This window comes from Dendrobates tinctorius, unplaced genomic scaffold (genome assembly GCF_039654945.1).
Source record: "Dendrobates tinctorius isolate UK_male_01 unplaced genomic scaffold, ASM3965494v1 ptg000045l, whole genome shotgun sequence".
Classification (NCBI taxonomy): domain Eukaryota; kingdom Metazoa; phylum Chordata; class Amphibia; order Anura; family Dendrobatidae; genus Dendrobates; species Dendrobates tinctorius.
This window is the reverse complement of record NW_027361713.1, coordinates 17,565,519-17,581,876: the sequence shown is the minus strand read 5'-3', so window position 1 is coordinate 17,581,876 and position 16,358 is coordinate 17,565,519.

Sequence of the window (16,358 nt, the reverse complement as noted above, 5' to 3'; positions counted from 1 at the left end):
GCTGTCTACTACTAGTGTTTGCAACCAACGTATATGGATACGGATGGAAGCACACTAGATTGAAATTATGTAAAAAATGCAGCTCAAAAAATAAAAGATGTATGAGGCAGCAGTGATCACACTGGGTGGCCTACAGCCTGACGTGGCTGCAGGACCCACTCCACAGCGTGAGCTGCACTCACACAGCCCTTGCAGACAGCTGTGAACACTGCTGCTAGGGCAAAGAAGGCTACAGTGGTGGTTTATGTAGCCTGGGTAAAGCACTAGATGTTTGGTGGAATCGCTATTTCTAACTGTCCCTCACAGTCTTCTACAGCAGCCTGTCCCTAACTGAATTCACAGCAGAGTGACCAGAAATGGCGGCTGCAGTGGCTTTTATAGTGCATCATGACATCATTTCGGCAGCCAATCACAGCCATGCCAATAGTTAACATGCCTACATGCCTAACAGGATGTGCCCACACTTCGGAGGATTCCCATTGGCTTAATCAAAGCAAGCAGGCTCATAGCATGATGGGAACTTCCGATTCCGATTCCGGAATCCGATATGACAAAAGTATCGGAACTAAGTATCGGAATTCCGATACCGCTAATATCGGCCGATACCCGATACTTGCGGTATCGGAATGCTCAACACTACTCACAACACTTTCCACTAGCTGATCGATAGGGGGACACCTCGTGTGCAACACTGGCAGCTGCGGATGGAGTGCTCATGCGACTGCACTCTGTGGACGAGCTTTCGCTTCTGGAGGAGGAGGAGGGTCGAACGCCTACAGCCAACTGTTTTCTATACCGTGGGCTAGGCAGCACTGTCCCACCACCGCTGTCCCCTGTGGACCCTGCATCCACCACATTAACCCAGTGCGCAGTGATGGACACGTAATGGCCCTGGCCATGCCTACTAGACCATGCATCAGTTGTGAGGTGCACCTTTCCACTCACGGATTGCTTGAGTGCATGGACAATGCGGTCTTTCACATGAAGGTGGAGGGCTGTGATAGCTTTGCGAGAAAAGAAGTGCCGACTGGGTAGGTCATAGCGTGGTACTGCGTAGGCCATGAGTTCGCGGAAAGCTGCGCTTTCAACCAACCGGTAGGGCATCATCTCTAACGAGATTAGTTTGGCAATGTGGGCATTCAAACCCAGTGTACGCAGATGAGAGGATGAGTACTTTCTTGTCCTACTCATAGTCTCTGGTAAGGTGAGCTGGACTTGAGAGCTGCATATGGTGGAACTAGCGGTGGACATGGCGAACTGAGAGAGGGTTGATGATGGTGATGGAGTTGGTGTTCTTTCTGATGGCCTAGATTCAGTCTTTCATTGATATAACATTGTGATTCCCTGACTGCTTTGGCCTTGCGACAACACCTCAACATTTGCTGCTGGTGTTGTGCTAACCGGTGGGCTTACAGTGGGGGAAACAATGTAGCGTTGCTGACTATCTTCTTTGGGAGCAGTTGCACATGTGGTACGTGAGGTTTGGTAGTCCGTCCATGCTTGCAAGTGCATGGTGGTTAAATGTCTAATCATGCAACTGGTATTCAAATTTCTCAGATTTTTCCCTCGGCTAAAGGTCTTTGCGCACTTCTTACAGATAACCTTTGCCTGATCATTAGGATTTTGTTCAAAAAAGTGCCACACTGCACTCTTCCTACTATGGAAGACATTTTGAGGCCTTGCACGCTGTGCTATTTTGACCATCTGGCCAAGCTGTCCTGCAACTCTTTTGGTTTATGTAACCCGTTTTTGGACTGCTCCGGGCCTGCCAGATAACAGCTGTTGCAATGTCGATGCCTGCTGCGGATGCTCATCTTCCTCTTCTGAGCTATTGGCAGCGGCACCCTCTTCCCCCAATGGATGCCAATCTGGGTCAACAACTGGGTCATCCATCACCTCCTCTTCAATGTCATGTGCAACCATCCTCTGTGTCACCGTGTATGGTGGTATAGTATGCGGGAAGGGGCACCTGAGTTTCATCAGGGTCAGATTCTGGCTCAGTACATTGCAAGGACAATGTAGTGCTCTGAGTGAATGTACCAGCAGATAAATCTAGCAGTGGCTGTGCATCAGTGCACTCCATGTCAGATTCATCTTGGACTGGGGAATTCGCGATTTGACTTGATAACCCAGGCATGGTATGAGAAAAGAGCTCCATGGAGTAATCTGTAGTGTGGCCTGCCGCATCCTTCACTTTTGGTAGGGGTGTAGGACACAAGGAAAGGTGTTGTTCCTGACCAGGAGCCTCCACTGAAGACACAGTACTTTTATTTTTTGAAACTTCAGAAGAGGAGGTGATAGAGCTGGAGGCTGTGTCAGCAATGTAAGCCAAAACTTGTTCCTGAAGCTCCGGCTTTAAAAGCGGTTTACCTACTCTCAGAAAAGGGAGCCTACGAGGCCTTGTGGAGCCAGACAATAATGCCGGCTCACCACCTCCTGCCTTAGGTGCTATTGTGCTTTTGCCACAACCAGCAGAAGCACCACCACCAACACCACCATCAGGACCAGCTGGCAACCCCCACACACTTCCATGGCCTCTTCCACCATACTTCTTCATTTTTTTGAAAAAGGTACCCAAAATAACAACAGCTATATGGTACTGTAAAACAAGGTAAAGGGTCTATAGAGTATTGGTGAGAATTTGAATCTCACTGTAGATTGGAGGACGCTGAAACATTGTCTCAGGCCCAGTAGAGATTACACCACAATGTGACAGGCAGAAATTGGCTGGTGTATGAGAAGACAGAAGCTGTATAGAGTATTGGTGAGAATTTGAATCTCACTGTAGATTGGAGGACGCTGAACTATTGTCTCAGGCCCAGTAGAGATTACACTGCAATGTGACAGGCAGAAATTGGCTGGTGTATGAGAAGACAGAAGCTGTATAGAGTATTGGTCAGAATTTGAATCTCACTGTAGATTGGAGGACGCTGAACTATTGTCTCTAGCCCAGGACAGATTACACCGCAATGTGACAGGCAGAAATTGCCTAGTGTATGACTAACTACAAGGTGTATATAGAATTGGGCAGAATTGGAATCTCCCTAGAGTGTAGGTCTGTAAGAACGGACAAACTCCTCGGCTTTCCTTTACAGAGTCACACACTTAGCTTCAATTTGGCCGTGATACCAGCCGGTACACGATACTATGTGAGGAGCGTAAACCGCTGTACGGTGTGTGAAAAAATGAACGCTCAGTAACTCACCAGGACAAAACAATAAAATTTGGATTGCTTTGAAAAAAGCAGTTTGCTCATCTGTGTGAAAACAGCAATGCAGCTATCAGGGAGCCTTAAAAGGCAGCCTAATAACCAACAGAGCTGATGCACCAAAATATAGCCTCCCCTTGCACTGCACAGTAACTGGTGTGTGGTACAGGCAAAATCGCTAGCAGCAGAAGTAGTTTTTGGTATCTTCTACCTTGCCTAACGCTCTCTCTACAGAATCAGCAGCAGCAACAGCTCTCCCTATTCTGAGATCAGCATAAGTAACATGGCGGTCGGCGTGCACGCCCTTTTATACCCCCTGTGACGCCACACAAAGCAAGCCAATCACTTGCATGCCCTTCACAAACATGGTGGTAATCGCTGCCTATGTCATCACGTTGCCCACAGTGTCCCTTCTTCCTGACTGGCTGAAAAAGGGCGCAAAAGCATCTTTTGAAACGCGACTTTGGCGCGATGGTCGACGACCTCGTGGCCGACCTCACGCTAAGGTTGGGTTTCGTTTCATGAAACCCGACTTTGGCGAAAGTCGGTGACTTTTGAATTTTTTCAACCCGTTTCGCTCAACTCTAGTTATAATAAACTCAGATTTTTTATCTTTTTTGAGTTGGACACTTCTGCCTCCCCTACAGCCCCTGGTGCTTCTTTTCTTTTTTTCGGGGCCGTAAGTGCAGGAAAAAAGCTGGTTATTTGTCTCTGTGCGGATGTTATTTTCTGAAGGGATATAGTGTCCGGATTCTGCAGCAGAGGTTGAACTGTAGTTGTTAGGGATGGGGCTTGCAGGGATTGTGCTACTATTGTGGGTACTAGCGTTTCTAAAAGAGTGGGAGTTTGAAGGGGACCTATTTCTAAAAAAGAAATTTGTGAATTCAGAGATGTTGGAGATGGACCAGGGGCTTGTAAAACTGTAATTAAGGGTGAATTGGTCTCATCGGTATTATGTGTAGTGAGGTTGCTGAGATCAGAAAAGCAGTCCACCTCATTTGTCTCAGTACCAGAGGTTATTGTATTATTATCAGTATTGGATATCTTGCAATCAGGGATATTATTTCAGGACGATCGTTCCAAATTAGTTTTTGAGATAGTTTGGATTTTGGGATTTCTATCATTTATATGCTTGGAAGGGGCCATAAAATTGGTGGAATTTTTGGTTGTTTTATAAGAAAAAAGTGGACTCTTTCCTATGTTGTCCTGGTTTATAAGAAAAATCAGGCGTAGATTGATTACTGGGTTTGTTTTTTGATATAGCCCCCAGATTTTTATTAGGATGTGTATTCATTCTAGGGTCAGTATTTTTCTTATTGAAATTTGCTGACAAAAGACACATAAACTATCTACTGTATCCCTTTGTTTTTTCGATAAAGTTTCAGTATTCCCTAATGGTTGCGGGTAGAGTTGAGCGACTTTTGGATTTTTAGGGTGGCGTTTCGTTTCGTGAAACCCGACTTTTCCAAAAGTCGGGTCGAGCAAGATCGTCCGATTATAGGGAAAAGTCGGGGTCGTCCCGAAACACGAAACCCAATGGAAGTCAATGGGGAATAAAAGTCGGCAGTGAGAGGAGGACAGGAAACACACCAACAGTGCCCATTTGAATGCCAAAAGCATCAATTCTTCTTACTTAAGCTTGTCAACCTTAATTAACTTCATAATACAAGTTACGCACTGAAAAATGGGGGTTATTTGGCTACAGTTGTGGGGGGGGAGGGCTGGCTCCAGGTTTTCATGTGCCCTGGGCGAAAGATCGCCCCTTTAACACATACCACAACTCATCATGCTCCGATACGGCAGAGAAATAGCGGTATAGTACAATGAAAAATACTTCACTTTTTACATCTCATGACGAGGCCCATCTATTTCTCCATACAGAATCATTGGTCCCATATAATGTTTGAAACAGTATATGATGAGCTCCACATAATGCTACAGTATATGTTGGTCCCCATGGATGAAGCTCCACTGTTTTATGGGCCCAAATAATGCTCCAAACATAATGGGCCCCATTTCTAATGCTCTAGTGTATAATGGGCCCTGTAAATGCTGCTCCAGTGTCTGATGTCCACCTTTGGAATGTTCCAGTGTATGGTGGGCCCCATCTATCATTCTCCAGAGTATAGTGCTCTCCAAAAATTGCTGTCCCAACATTGAAAACAATCAAATAAGTCTCCTCGCTAGGGAATCCCTGTACTTGTCTGGACTCCTCGTCATCCCCATCTTCCATCTCACTGCACAGTATTTCAACTTTGCAAGTGCTGTGATCCTGAGCAAGCAGGGGGGGCCCACTCGTTGGCGACGGCACTGGCACAGGGCCCCTGATAGTACGGTGGTGTGTCTGATGGCGGGTGGGCCGAACCTGCACTTTCATCTGCAGCTTCCTCTTTGTCACCGTGTAAGATGGAACTGTATATGGGAAGGGTAACCTGAGTTTCATCAGGGTCAGATTCAGGCCGTGTAGCATGCGAGGGGAATGTAGTTGTCTGGGTCAATGTACCAGCAGATTCATCGAGCAGTGGCTGGGCATCAGTGCACTTGTGTCGCCCCCAGGAGTACGGTCGCCACAGTGGCCTTACCTTCTTCCTAGGGAGTGTGATGTCATGCTTGGGAGCAACGAACGATCTCTCTAGCAGGTTAACTGATTGGGCGGCGTTATTCCCACGAGTCATGACCCTCCAAACAGCGTTCATGAAGGCAAAGTGTTTGTTTTACGTGGGCAGTATGGTTGCAAAGCTGAACCTTAAAGGAATGTCCAGAAGGGCACCACCAGGAGTGGAGCCTATGGATAAATTCGACTCCACCTGGGAAACCTCAACCATGCCAGCTACAGAACAGATGCACACATTGCAAGCTTAATTCCGTTAACGAACGAGACTCCGTCATGCCCCGCGGTCCGAGTCCGGCTTACTAGAGGGACACGTGAGGCTCTGGCACATGAGATTGGCCAATAACTGGTGTGTCATGCCCTTACATGTCCGTGGCTGCATGTGCGCTACACTGAAAAGGCCAGCGTTTGTCGCTTACAGGTGCAGATAACCCGCTGAACAACGTTAGTGATGGGGATCACTGATTACAATTATTACCCGCGAACAATGATTTCCCAGTAAGTGCAGGTCAACCGCAGTTCCGGAATTAGGCCTAACCGTCATTCCTGAAAAAATGAAAAACTTACGTGTGCAAACCACAGGTGCTGTAGCTTGCTTAACAGCTCGCCAGCCGTTCTCACGCCCAGTATGGATTACACGTGATTGCACAAAGGTGAGAAAGGGTACCGTATCCCCAGATAACATGTATGGATAGCGTACACATTCAAAATATATGTCTATACATCAGGAGGCAGGCTCAGACGGTGTTAGGCCCAGTATGGATTGCACGTGATTGCACAAAGGTTAGAAAGGGTACCGTATCCCCAGATAACATGTATGTATAGCGTACACATTCAAAATATATGTCTATACATCAGGAGGCAGTCTCAGACGGTGTTAAGCTCAGTATGGATTGCACGTGATTGCACAAAGGTTAGAAAGGGTACCGTATCCCCAGATAACATGTATGGATAGCGTACACATTCAAAATATATGTCTATACATCAGGAGGCAGGCTCAGACGGTGTTAGGCCCAGTATGGATTGCACGTGATTGCACAAAGGTTAGAAAGGGTACCGTATCCCCAGATAACATGTATGGATAGCGTACACATTCAAAATATATGTCTATACATCAGGAGGCATGCTCAGATGGTGTTAGGCCCAGTATGGATTGCACGTGATTGCACAAAGGTTAGAAAGGGTACCGTATCCCCAGATAACATGTATGGATAGCGTACACATTCAAAATATATGTCTATACATCAGGAGGCAGGCTCAGACGGTGTTAGGCCCAGTATGGATTGCACGTGATTGCACAAAGGTTAGAAAGGGTACCGTATCCCCAGATAACATGTATGGATAGCGTACACATTCAAAATATATGTCTATACATCAGGAGGCAGTCTCAGACGGTGTTAGGCCCAGTATGGATTGCACGTGATTGCACAAAGGTTAGAAAGGGTACCGTATCCCCAGATAACATGTATGGATAGCGTACACATTCAAAATATATGTCTATACATCAGGAGGCAGGCTCAGACGGTGTTAGGCCCAGTATGGATTGCACGTGATTGCACAAAGGTTACAAAGGGTACCGTATCCCCAGATAACATGTATGGATAGCGTACACATTCAAAATATATGTCTATACATCAGGAGGCAGGCTCAGACGGTGTTAGGCCCAGTATGGATTGCACGTGATTGCACAAAGGTTAGAAAGGGTACCGTATCCCCAGATAACATGTATGGATAGCGTACACATTCAAAATATATGTCTATACATCAGGAGGCAGGCTCAGACGGTGTTAGGCCCAGTATGGATTGCACGTGATTGCACAAAGGTTAGAAATGGTACCGTATCCCCAGATAACATGTATGGATAGCGTACACATTCAAAATATATGTCTATACATCAGGAGGCAGGCTCAGACGGTGTTAGGCCCAGTATGGATTGCACGTGATTGCACAAAGGTTAGAAAGGGTACCGTATCCCCAGATAACATGTATGGATAGCGTACACATTCAAAATATATGTCTATACATCAGGAGGCAGGCTCAAATGGTGTCAGGCACAGTATGGATTTGACGACCCAGACTACACAGCGGAGAAGCAGGGAGAGGTAAAGATTGCAAATGCTGGGGCCCTGCCCAAGCAAGGGGGGCCCGCTCGTGGGCGTCGGTACTGGCACTGGGCCCCTCATAGTACGGCGGTGTGTCTGACGGCGGGTGTGCACCACCACCGTCAGAGACACTTGATTGCACTATGAGGGACCCTGTGCCAGTGCCCGCGCCCAAGAGTCGGCCTACCCACCTGTCCAGGGCAACGGCACTCGCACGGTGTCGTGCGCTAGGTTGTGACCCCGGCCATGGGGGGGGAGGCAGCACAGTTAGGGAGTTTTTGAAAGTGGCATATGTTGATGTTGGACATTCAGCTGATGAAAAAGGCGAAATAGGTCAAGTCCCCGGAAGAGGTGGACCAAAGCAAGCCATTTTTCTGTCACCCTATGTGTCATCAGGGGAAGGTGGGACAAAATCCTTGGAAACCCATGCATGGTTCATTTTAATGAAGGTTAGATCATCCACATTTTGGGTTGACAGACGGGTCCTTTTTTCTGTCAGGATTGATCCAGCTGCACTGAAGACTCTTTCCGACAGCACACTTGCAGCTGGGCAAGCGAGCTCCTGTAAGGCATATTGTGCCAATTCAGGCCGGGTGTCCAGTTTAGCGGCCCAATAGTCAAAGGGGAATGACCTGTGTGGGAGAACATCGATATGGGAGGAAAAGTAGTTTGTAACCATAGTTGACAACTGCGGTCTCCTGTCACTTTCCATCGATACAGTATTACCAGTTGTGTGAGCGGTACTTGAAAAATCAGTCCACAACATTGTCATGAAACCCCTGTCTCCAACGCCACTTCTGCTGTGTGCACCACGAACACCAAGCTGCCCCCGGCCCGTACGGCTCGTGTGAGAACCATCACCGCTGCTGTGTGCTGGGAATGCCTCAAGCAACCGATTTACCAGAGTTGCTTGTTTATTAGCCAATATTAGGTCAAGGTTCTCCTGTGGCATGATGTTTTGTAATTTGCCTTTATAGCGTGGATCCAGGATGCTGGCCAACCAGTAGTCGTCATCGTTCATCATTTTGGCAATGCGGGGGTCCCTTTTTAGGATCTGCAAGGCATAATCTGACATGTGGGCCAATGTTCCCGGTGTCAATGATGCACTGCGAGTGCTGGTTGGAGGAGCACTTTCTGGCAAATCCACATCCCTCCAGTCACGCACAAACCCTGTACCAGACCTTGCCACGCCAACATTTTCACTTGCCCCACGAGATGAATCCTCCTCCCCTAAGTAATCATCCCCATCATCCTCCTCCTCCTCTTCTTCCTCCACCTCGTCCAGGAGAGGTCCCTGAGCAGACAATGGCTGAATGTCATCAAGGATTCCCTCCTCCTCTTCCTCCTCATCAACATTGGCTGCAGAAGCCTGCTCCTTAAGGTGCGTCAAAGTTTGCATGAGCAGACGCATAAGTGGGATGCTCATGCTTAGGATGGCGTCGTCTGCGCTTACCAGCCGTGTGCATTCCTCAAAACACTGAAGGACTTTACAGAGGTCTTTCAGCTTCGACCACTGCACACCTGTCAACTCCATGTCTGCTCTCAAAGTGCCTGGCCGTGTATCCTCCCACAAATGCATTATGGCCTGCCTCTGCTCGCACAGCCGCTCCACCATGTGCAGGGTGGAGTTCCACCTTGTTGCAATGTTGATAATGAGGCAGTGGTTGGGAAGGTGGAGCAATCGCTGCAGCTTCTGCATACAAACGGAGTGTACAGGCGACCGGCGGATGTGTGCGCACAGTCTTCGCACCTTCTGGAGCAGGGCTGTTAACTCCGGATAATTTTTGAGGAAGCACTGCACCACCAGGTTCAAGGTGTGAGCCAAGCAAGGTATGCGGCTGAGTTTTGAAAGGGCTATGGCTGCCACAAAATTACGGCCGTTAACACTAACTACCTTGCCTGCCTCAAGATGTACACTGCCCAGCCATGACTCAGTTTGTCGCTTCAAGTACTCGGCCAGCACCTCAGCAGTGTGTCTGTCGACCAAACACATCATCTGCAACACAGCCTGCTGACGCTTTCCACTAGCTGCTCGATAGGGGGACACCTCGTGTGCAACAGTGGCAGCTGCAGATGGAGTGCTTGTACGACTGCGCTCTGTGGACGAGCTTTCGCTTCTGGAGGAGGAGGAGGAGGAGGAGGGTCGAACGCCTACAGCCAACTGTTTCCTATACCGTGGGCTAGGCAGCACTGTCCCACCACCGCTGTCCCCTGTGGACCCTGCATCCACCACATTAACCCAGTGCGCAGTGATGGACACGTAACGGCCCTGGCCATGCCGACTGGACCATGCATCAGTTGTGAGGTGCACCTTTCCGCTCACTGACTGCTTGAGTGCATGGACAATGAGGTCTTTCACATGATGGTGGAGGGCTGGGATGGCTTTGCGAGAGAAGAAGTGGCAACTGGGTAGGTCATAGCGGGATACTGCATAGGCCATGAGTTCCCAGAAAGCTGCGCTTTCTACCAACCGAAAGGGCATCTTCTCAAACGAGATTAGTTTGGCAATGTGGGCGTTCAAACCCAGTGTACGCGGATGAGAGACTGAGTACTTTCTTGACCTACTCATAGTGTCTGGGAGGGTGAGCTGGACTTGAGAGCTGCATATGGTGGAAGTAGCGGTGGACAGGGCGGACTGAGAGAGGGTTGATGATGGTGATGGAGTTGGTGTTCTTTCTGATGGCCTAGAATCAGTCTTTCGTTGATATAACAGTGGGATTCCCTGACTGCTGTGGCCTTGCAACGACACCTCAACATTTGCTGCTGTGCTAACCGGTGGGCTTACAGTGGGGGAAACAATGTAGCGTTGCTGACTACCTTCGTTGTGATCAGTTGCACATGTGGCACTTGAGGTTTGGTGTTGTGTCCACGCTTGCAAGTGCATGGTGGTTAAATGTCTAAGCATCCAACTGGTATTCAAATTTTTCAGATTTTTCCCTCGGCTAAAGGTCTTTGCGCACTTCTTACAGATAACCTTGGCCTGATCATGAGGATTTTGTTCAAAAAAGTGACACACTGCACTCTTCCTACTTTGGCAGACATTTTGCGGCCTAGCACGCTGTGATGTTTTGACCCTCTGGACAAGCTGTCCAGCAACTCTTTTGATTTTTGGAACCTGTCTTTGGAGTGCTCCGGGCCTGCCAGATAACAGCTGTTGCGATGTCGATGTCTGCTGTGGATGCTCCTCATCTGAGCTATTGGAAGCAGCACCCTCTTCCCCCAATGGATGCCAATCTGGGTCAACAACTGGGTCATCCATCACCTCCTCTTCAATGTCATGTGCACCTTCCTCTGTGTCACCGTGTATGGTGGTATAGTGTGCAGGAAGGGGCACCTGAGTCTCATCAGGGTCAGAATCTGGCTCTGTACACTGCGAGGACAATGTAGTGCTCTGAGTGAATGTACCAGCAGAATCATCCATCAGCGGCTGTGCATCAGTGCACTCCATGTCAGATTCATCTTGGCCTGGGTAATTCACCATTTGACTTGATAATCCAGGCATGTTATGTGAAAACAGCTCCATGGAGTAATCAGTAGTATGGCCTGCGTCATCCTTCAATCTTGGTTGGGGTGAAGGACACAAGGAAAGGTGTGGTTCATGAACATGAGTCATTACGACTCAGTGCTTTTACTTTTTACAACTGAAGAAGAGGAGGCGATAGAGCTGGAGGCTGAGTCAGCAATGTAAGACAAAACTTTTTCCTGATGCTCTGGCTTTAAAAGCGGTTTGCCAACTCCTAGAAAACTAAGCCTTCGAAGCCTTATGGAGCCAGACGATGACGCAGGCTCAACACCTCCTGCATTCGGTCCTATTTTGCTCTTGCCACTACCATCAGATCCACCACCAACACCATCATTACCAGCTGCCAACCCCCGCCCAATTCCACGGCCTCTTCCACCAGCCTTCCTCATTTTTGGTAGAAATGTAGACAAAATCCAACAAACTATATAGTAATGTAAAACAAGGTACAAGGTGTCTATAGGACAGGGGAGATTTTGAATTTCTGCTCACACTACTGGACACTGGACACTTTTGGATTGTGTGAGGCCCACTGAATATCTGAGCGCTATGTCACAGGCTCGATGGCACAGCTGTGACCAAAGTGACTAGAGGATAAGTGAGATTTTGAATTTCTGCAGACACTGGACATTTTTGGATTGTGTGAGGCCCACTGAATATCTGAGCGCTATGTCACAGGCTCGATGGCACAGCTGTGACCAAAGTGACTAGAGGATAAGTGAGATTTTGAATTTCTGCAGACACTGGACACTTTTGGATTGTGTGAGGCCCACTGAATATCTGAGCGCTATGTCACAGGCTCGATGGCACAGCCGTGACCAAAGTGACTAGAGGATAAGTGAGATTTTGAATTTCTGCAGACACTTGTGGACACTGGACACTTTTGGATTGTGTGAGGCCCACTGAATATCTGAGCGCTATGTCACAGGCTCGATGGCACAGCTGTGACCAAAGTGACTAGAGGATAAGTGAGATTTTGAATTTCTGCAGACACTTGTGGACACTGGACACTTTTGGATTGTGTGAGGCCCACTGAATATCTGAGCGCTATGTCACAGGCTCGATGGCACAGCTGTGACCAAAGTGACTAGAGGATAAGTGAGATTTTGAATTTCTGCAGACACTTGTGGACACTGGACACTTTTGGATTGTGTGAGGCCCACTGAATATCTGAGCGCTATGTCACAGGCTCGATGGCACAGCTGTGACCAAAGTGACTAGAGGATAAGTGAGATTTTGAATTTCTGCAGACACTAGACACTTTTGGATTGTGTGAGGCCCACTGAATATCTGAGCGCTATGTCACAGGCTCGACGGCAAAGCTGTGACCAAAGTGACTAGAGGATAAGTGAGATTTTGAATTTCTGCAGACACTTGTGGACACTGGACACTTTTGGATTGTGTGAGGCCCACTGAATATCTGAGCGCTATGTCACAGGCTCGATGGCACAGCTGTGACCAAAGTGACTAGAGGATAAGTGAGATTTTGAATTTCTGCAGACACTAGACACTTTTGGATTGTGTGAGGCCCACTGAATATCTGAGCGCTATGTCACAGGCTCGACGGCAAAGCTGTGACCAAAGTGACTAGAGGATAAGTGAGATTTTAAATTTCTGCAGACACTTGTGGACACTGGACACTTTTGGATTGTGTGAGGCCCACTGAATATCTGAGTGCTATGTCACAGGCTCGATGGCACAGCTGTGACCAAAGTGACTAGAGGATAAGTGAGATTTTGAATTTCTGCAGACACTGGACACTTTTGGATTGTGTGAGGCCCACTGAATATCTGAGCGCTATGTCACAGGCTCGATGGCACAGCTGTGACCAAAGTGACTAGAGGATAAGTGAGATTTTGAATTTCTGCAGACACTTGTGGACACTGGACACTTTTGGATTGTGTGAGGCCCACTGAATATCTGAGCGCTATGTCACAGGCTCGATGGCACAGCTGTGACCAAAGTGACTAGAGGATAAGTGAGATTTTGAATTTCTGCATACACTGGACACTTTTGGATTGTGTGAGGCCCACTGAATATCTGAGCGCTATGTCACAGGCTCGATGGCACAGCTGTGACCAAAGTGACTAGAGGATAAGTGAGATTTTGAATTTCTGCTCACACTAGTGGACACTGGACACTTTTGGATTGTGTGAGGCCCACTGAATATCTGAGCGCTATGTCACAGGCTCGATGGCACAGCTGTGACCAAAGTGACTAGAGGATAAGTGAGATTTTGAATTTCTGCAGACACTTGTGGACACTGGACACTTTTGGATTGTGTGAGGCCCACTGAATATCTGAGCGCTATGTCACAGGCTCGATGGCACAGCTGTGACCAAAGTGACTAGAGGATAAGTGAGATTTTGAATTTCTGCATACACTGGACACTTTTGGATTGTGTGAGGCCCACTGAATATCTGAGCGCTATGTCACAGGCTCGATGGCACAGCTGTGACCAAAGTGACTAGAGGATAAGTGAGATTTTGAATTTCTGCTCACACTAGTGGACACTGGACACTTTTGGATTGTGTGAGGCCCACTGAATATCTGAGCGCTATGTCACAGGCTCGATGGCACAGCTGTGACCAAAGTGACTAGAGGATAAGTGAGATTTTGAATTTCTGCAGACACTTGTGGACACTGGACACTTTTGGATTGTGTGAGGCCCACTGAATATCTGAGCGCTATGTCACAGGCTCGATGGCACAGCTGTGACCAAAGTGACTAGAGGATAAGTGAGATTTTGAATTTCTGCAGACACTGGACACTTTTGGATTGTGTGAGGCCCACTGAATATCTGAGCGCTATGTCACAGGCTCAATGGCACAGCTGTGACCAAAGTGACTAGAGGATAAGTGAGATTTTGAATTTCTGCTCACACTAGTGGACACTGGACACTTTTGGGTTGTGTGAGGCCCACTGAATATCTGAGCGCTATGTCACAGGCTCGATGGCACAGCTGTGACCAAAGTGACTAGAGGATAAGTGAGATTTTGAATTTCTGCAGACACTTGTGGACACTGGACACTTTTGGATTGTGTGAGGCCCACTGAATATCTGAGCGCTATGTCACAGGCTCGATGGCACAGCTGTGACCAAAGTGACTAGAGGATAAGTGAGATTTTGAATTTCTGCAGACACTGGACACTTTTGGATTGTGTGAGGCCCACTGAATATCTGAGCGCTATGTCACAGGCTCGATGGCACAGCTGTGACCAAAGTGACTAGAGAATAAGTGAGATTTTGAATTTCTGCAGACACTGGACACTTTTGGATTGTGTGAGGCCCACTGAATATCTGAGCGCTATGTCACAGGCTCGATGGCACAGCTGTGACCAAAGTGACTAGAGGATAAGGGAGATTTTGAATTTCTGCAGACACTTGTGGACACTGGACACTTTTGGATTGTGTTAGGCCCACTGAATATCTGAGCGCTATGTCACAGGCTCGATGGCACAGCTGTGACCAAAGTGACTAGAGGATAAGGGAGATTTTGAATTTCTGCAGACACTTGTGGACACTGGACACTTTTGGATTGTGTGAGGCCCACTGAATATCTGAGCGCTATGTCACAGGCTCGATGGCACAGCTGTGACAAAAGTGACTAGAGGATAAGGGAGATTTTGAATTTCTGCAGACACTTGTGGACACTGGACACTTTTAGATTGTGTGAGGCCCACTGAATATCTGAGCGCTATGTCACAGGCAGAAATTGGCTAGTGTATCACAAACTACAAGGTGTATGTAGAATTGGGCAGAATAGGAATCTCCCTAGAGTGCAGGTCTGTAAGAACGGAACATGTCCTCGACTTATTCTCACAGAGTGAGATAACAGCCGTTACACGGTACTGTGTGAGGAGCGTACACCGCTGTATGGTGTGAAAAAATGCACGCTCAGTACCTCAGCAGGACAAAAAAAAAAAATTGGGATTGCTTTTAAAAAAGCAGTTTGCAGAGCAGTGGGTAAACAGCAATGCAGCTGTCAGGAAGCCTTAGAAGGCAGCCCAACAACCAACACCACTGATAGACCACAATATAGCCTCCCCTTGCACAGCACACACAGTGACTGGTGTGTTGTACAGGCACAATCGCTAGCAGCAGAAGCAGTTTTTTTTTCTTCTTCCCTGCCTAACGCTCTCCCTACAGAATCAGCAGCAACCTCTCCCTATGCTAAGATCGGCAGAAGTAAGATGGCGGTCGGCGTGCACGCCCTTTTATACCCCCTGTGACGCCCACCAAAGCAAGCCAATCACTTGCATGCCCTTCTGAAAGATGGTGGTGACCCGTGCCTATGTCATCACGTTGCCCACAGTGTCCGTGGATCCTGATTGGCTGAAAAAGAGCGCAAAACAAACTTTTGAAACGCGACTTTGGCGCGTAAGTCGCCGACCTCGTGGCCGACCTCATCCTAGGGTCGGGTTTCGTTTCATGAAACCCAACTTTGCTAAAAGTCGGCGACTTTTGAAATTGACCGACCCGTTTCGCTCAACTCTAGTTGCGGGGTATTCTCATAATTTACCTTTTGGAAGTGCATTGAGCAGCAAGGTGGTGTGCTGGTGAAAGGGGGAAAAAAAAAACAAAAAAAAAAACTCTTTTAAATCTTCTTCCTGAGCGAGTGTGAACGAGCTGAGTGTGATCTGAGCGTAAGTGCGAACTGTGGTAAGTGTGTGACTTGAAATTCAGTGAAGAGGTATTTGGAAAACCTTTAACAAATACCTGTGTGAGTTGCTGAATTGTAAGTTGATGAGTGCTTTCTACCTGTTCAATTTTTGGGGGGCTTTGGGGGCTTGTTTAACCTATATTTTCTCTCTTCAGGGTTAATCTCTTCTTTTACTATCTGTGTTTTAAGGGTAAACTATATTGCATTTAAATCTTGAGGTGTAACTATATTCACAAGGGGTTAATTAAGGGTGG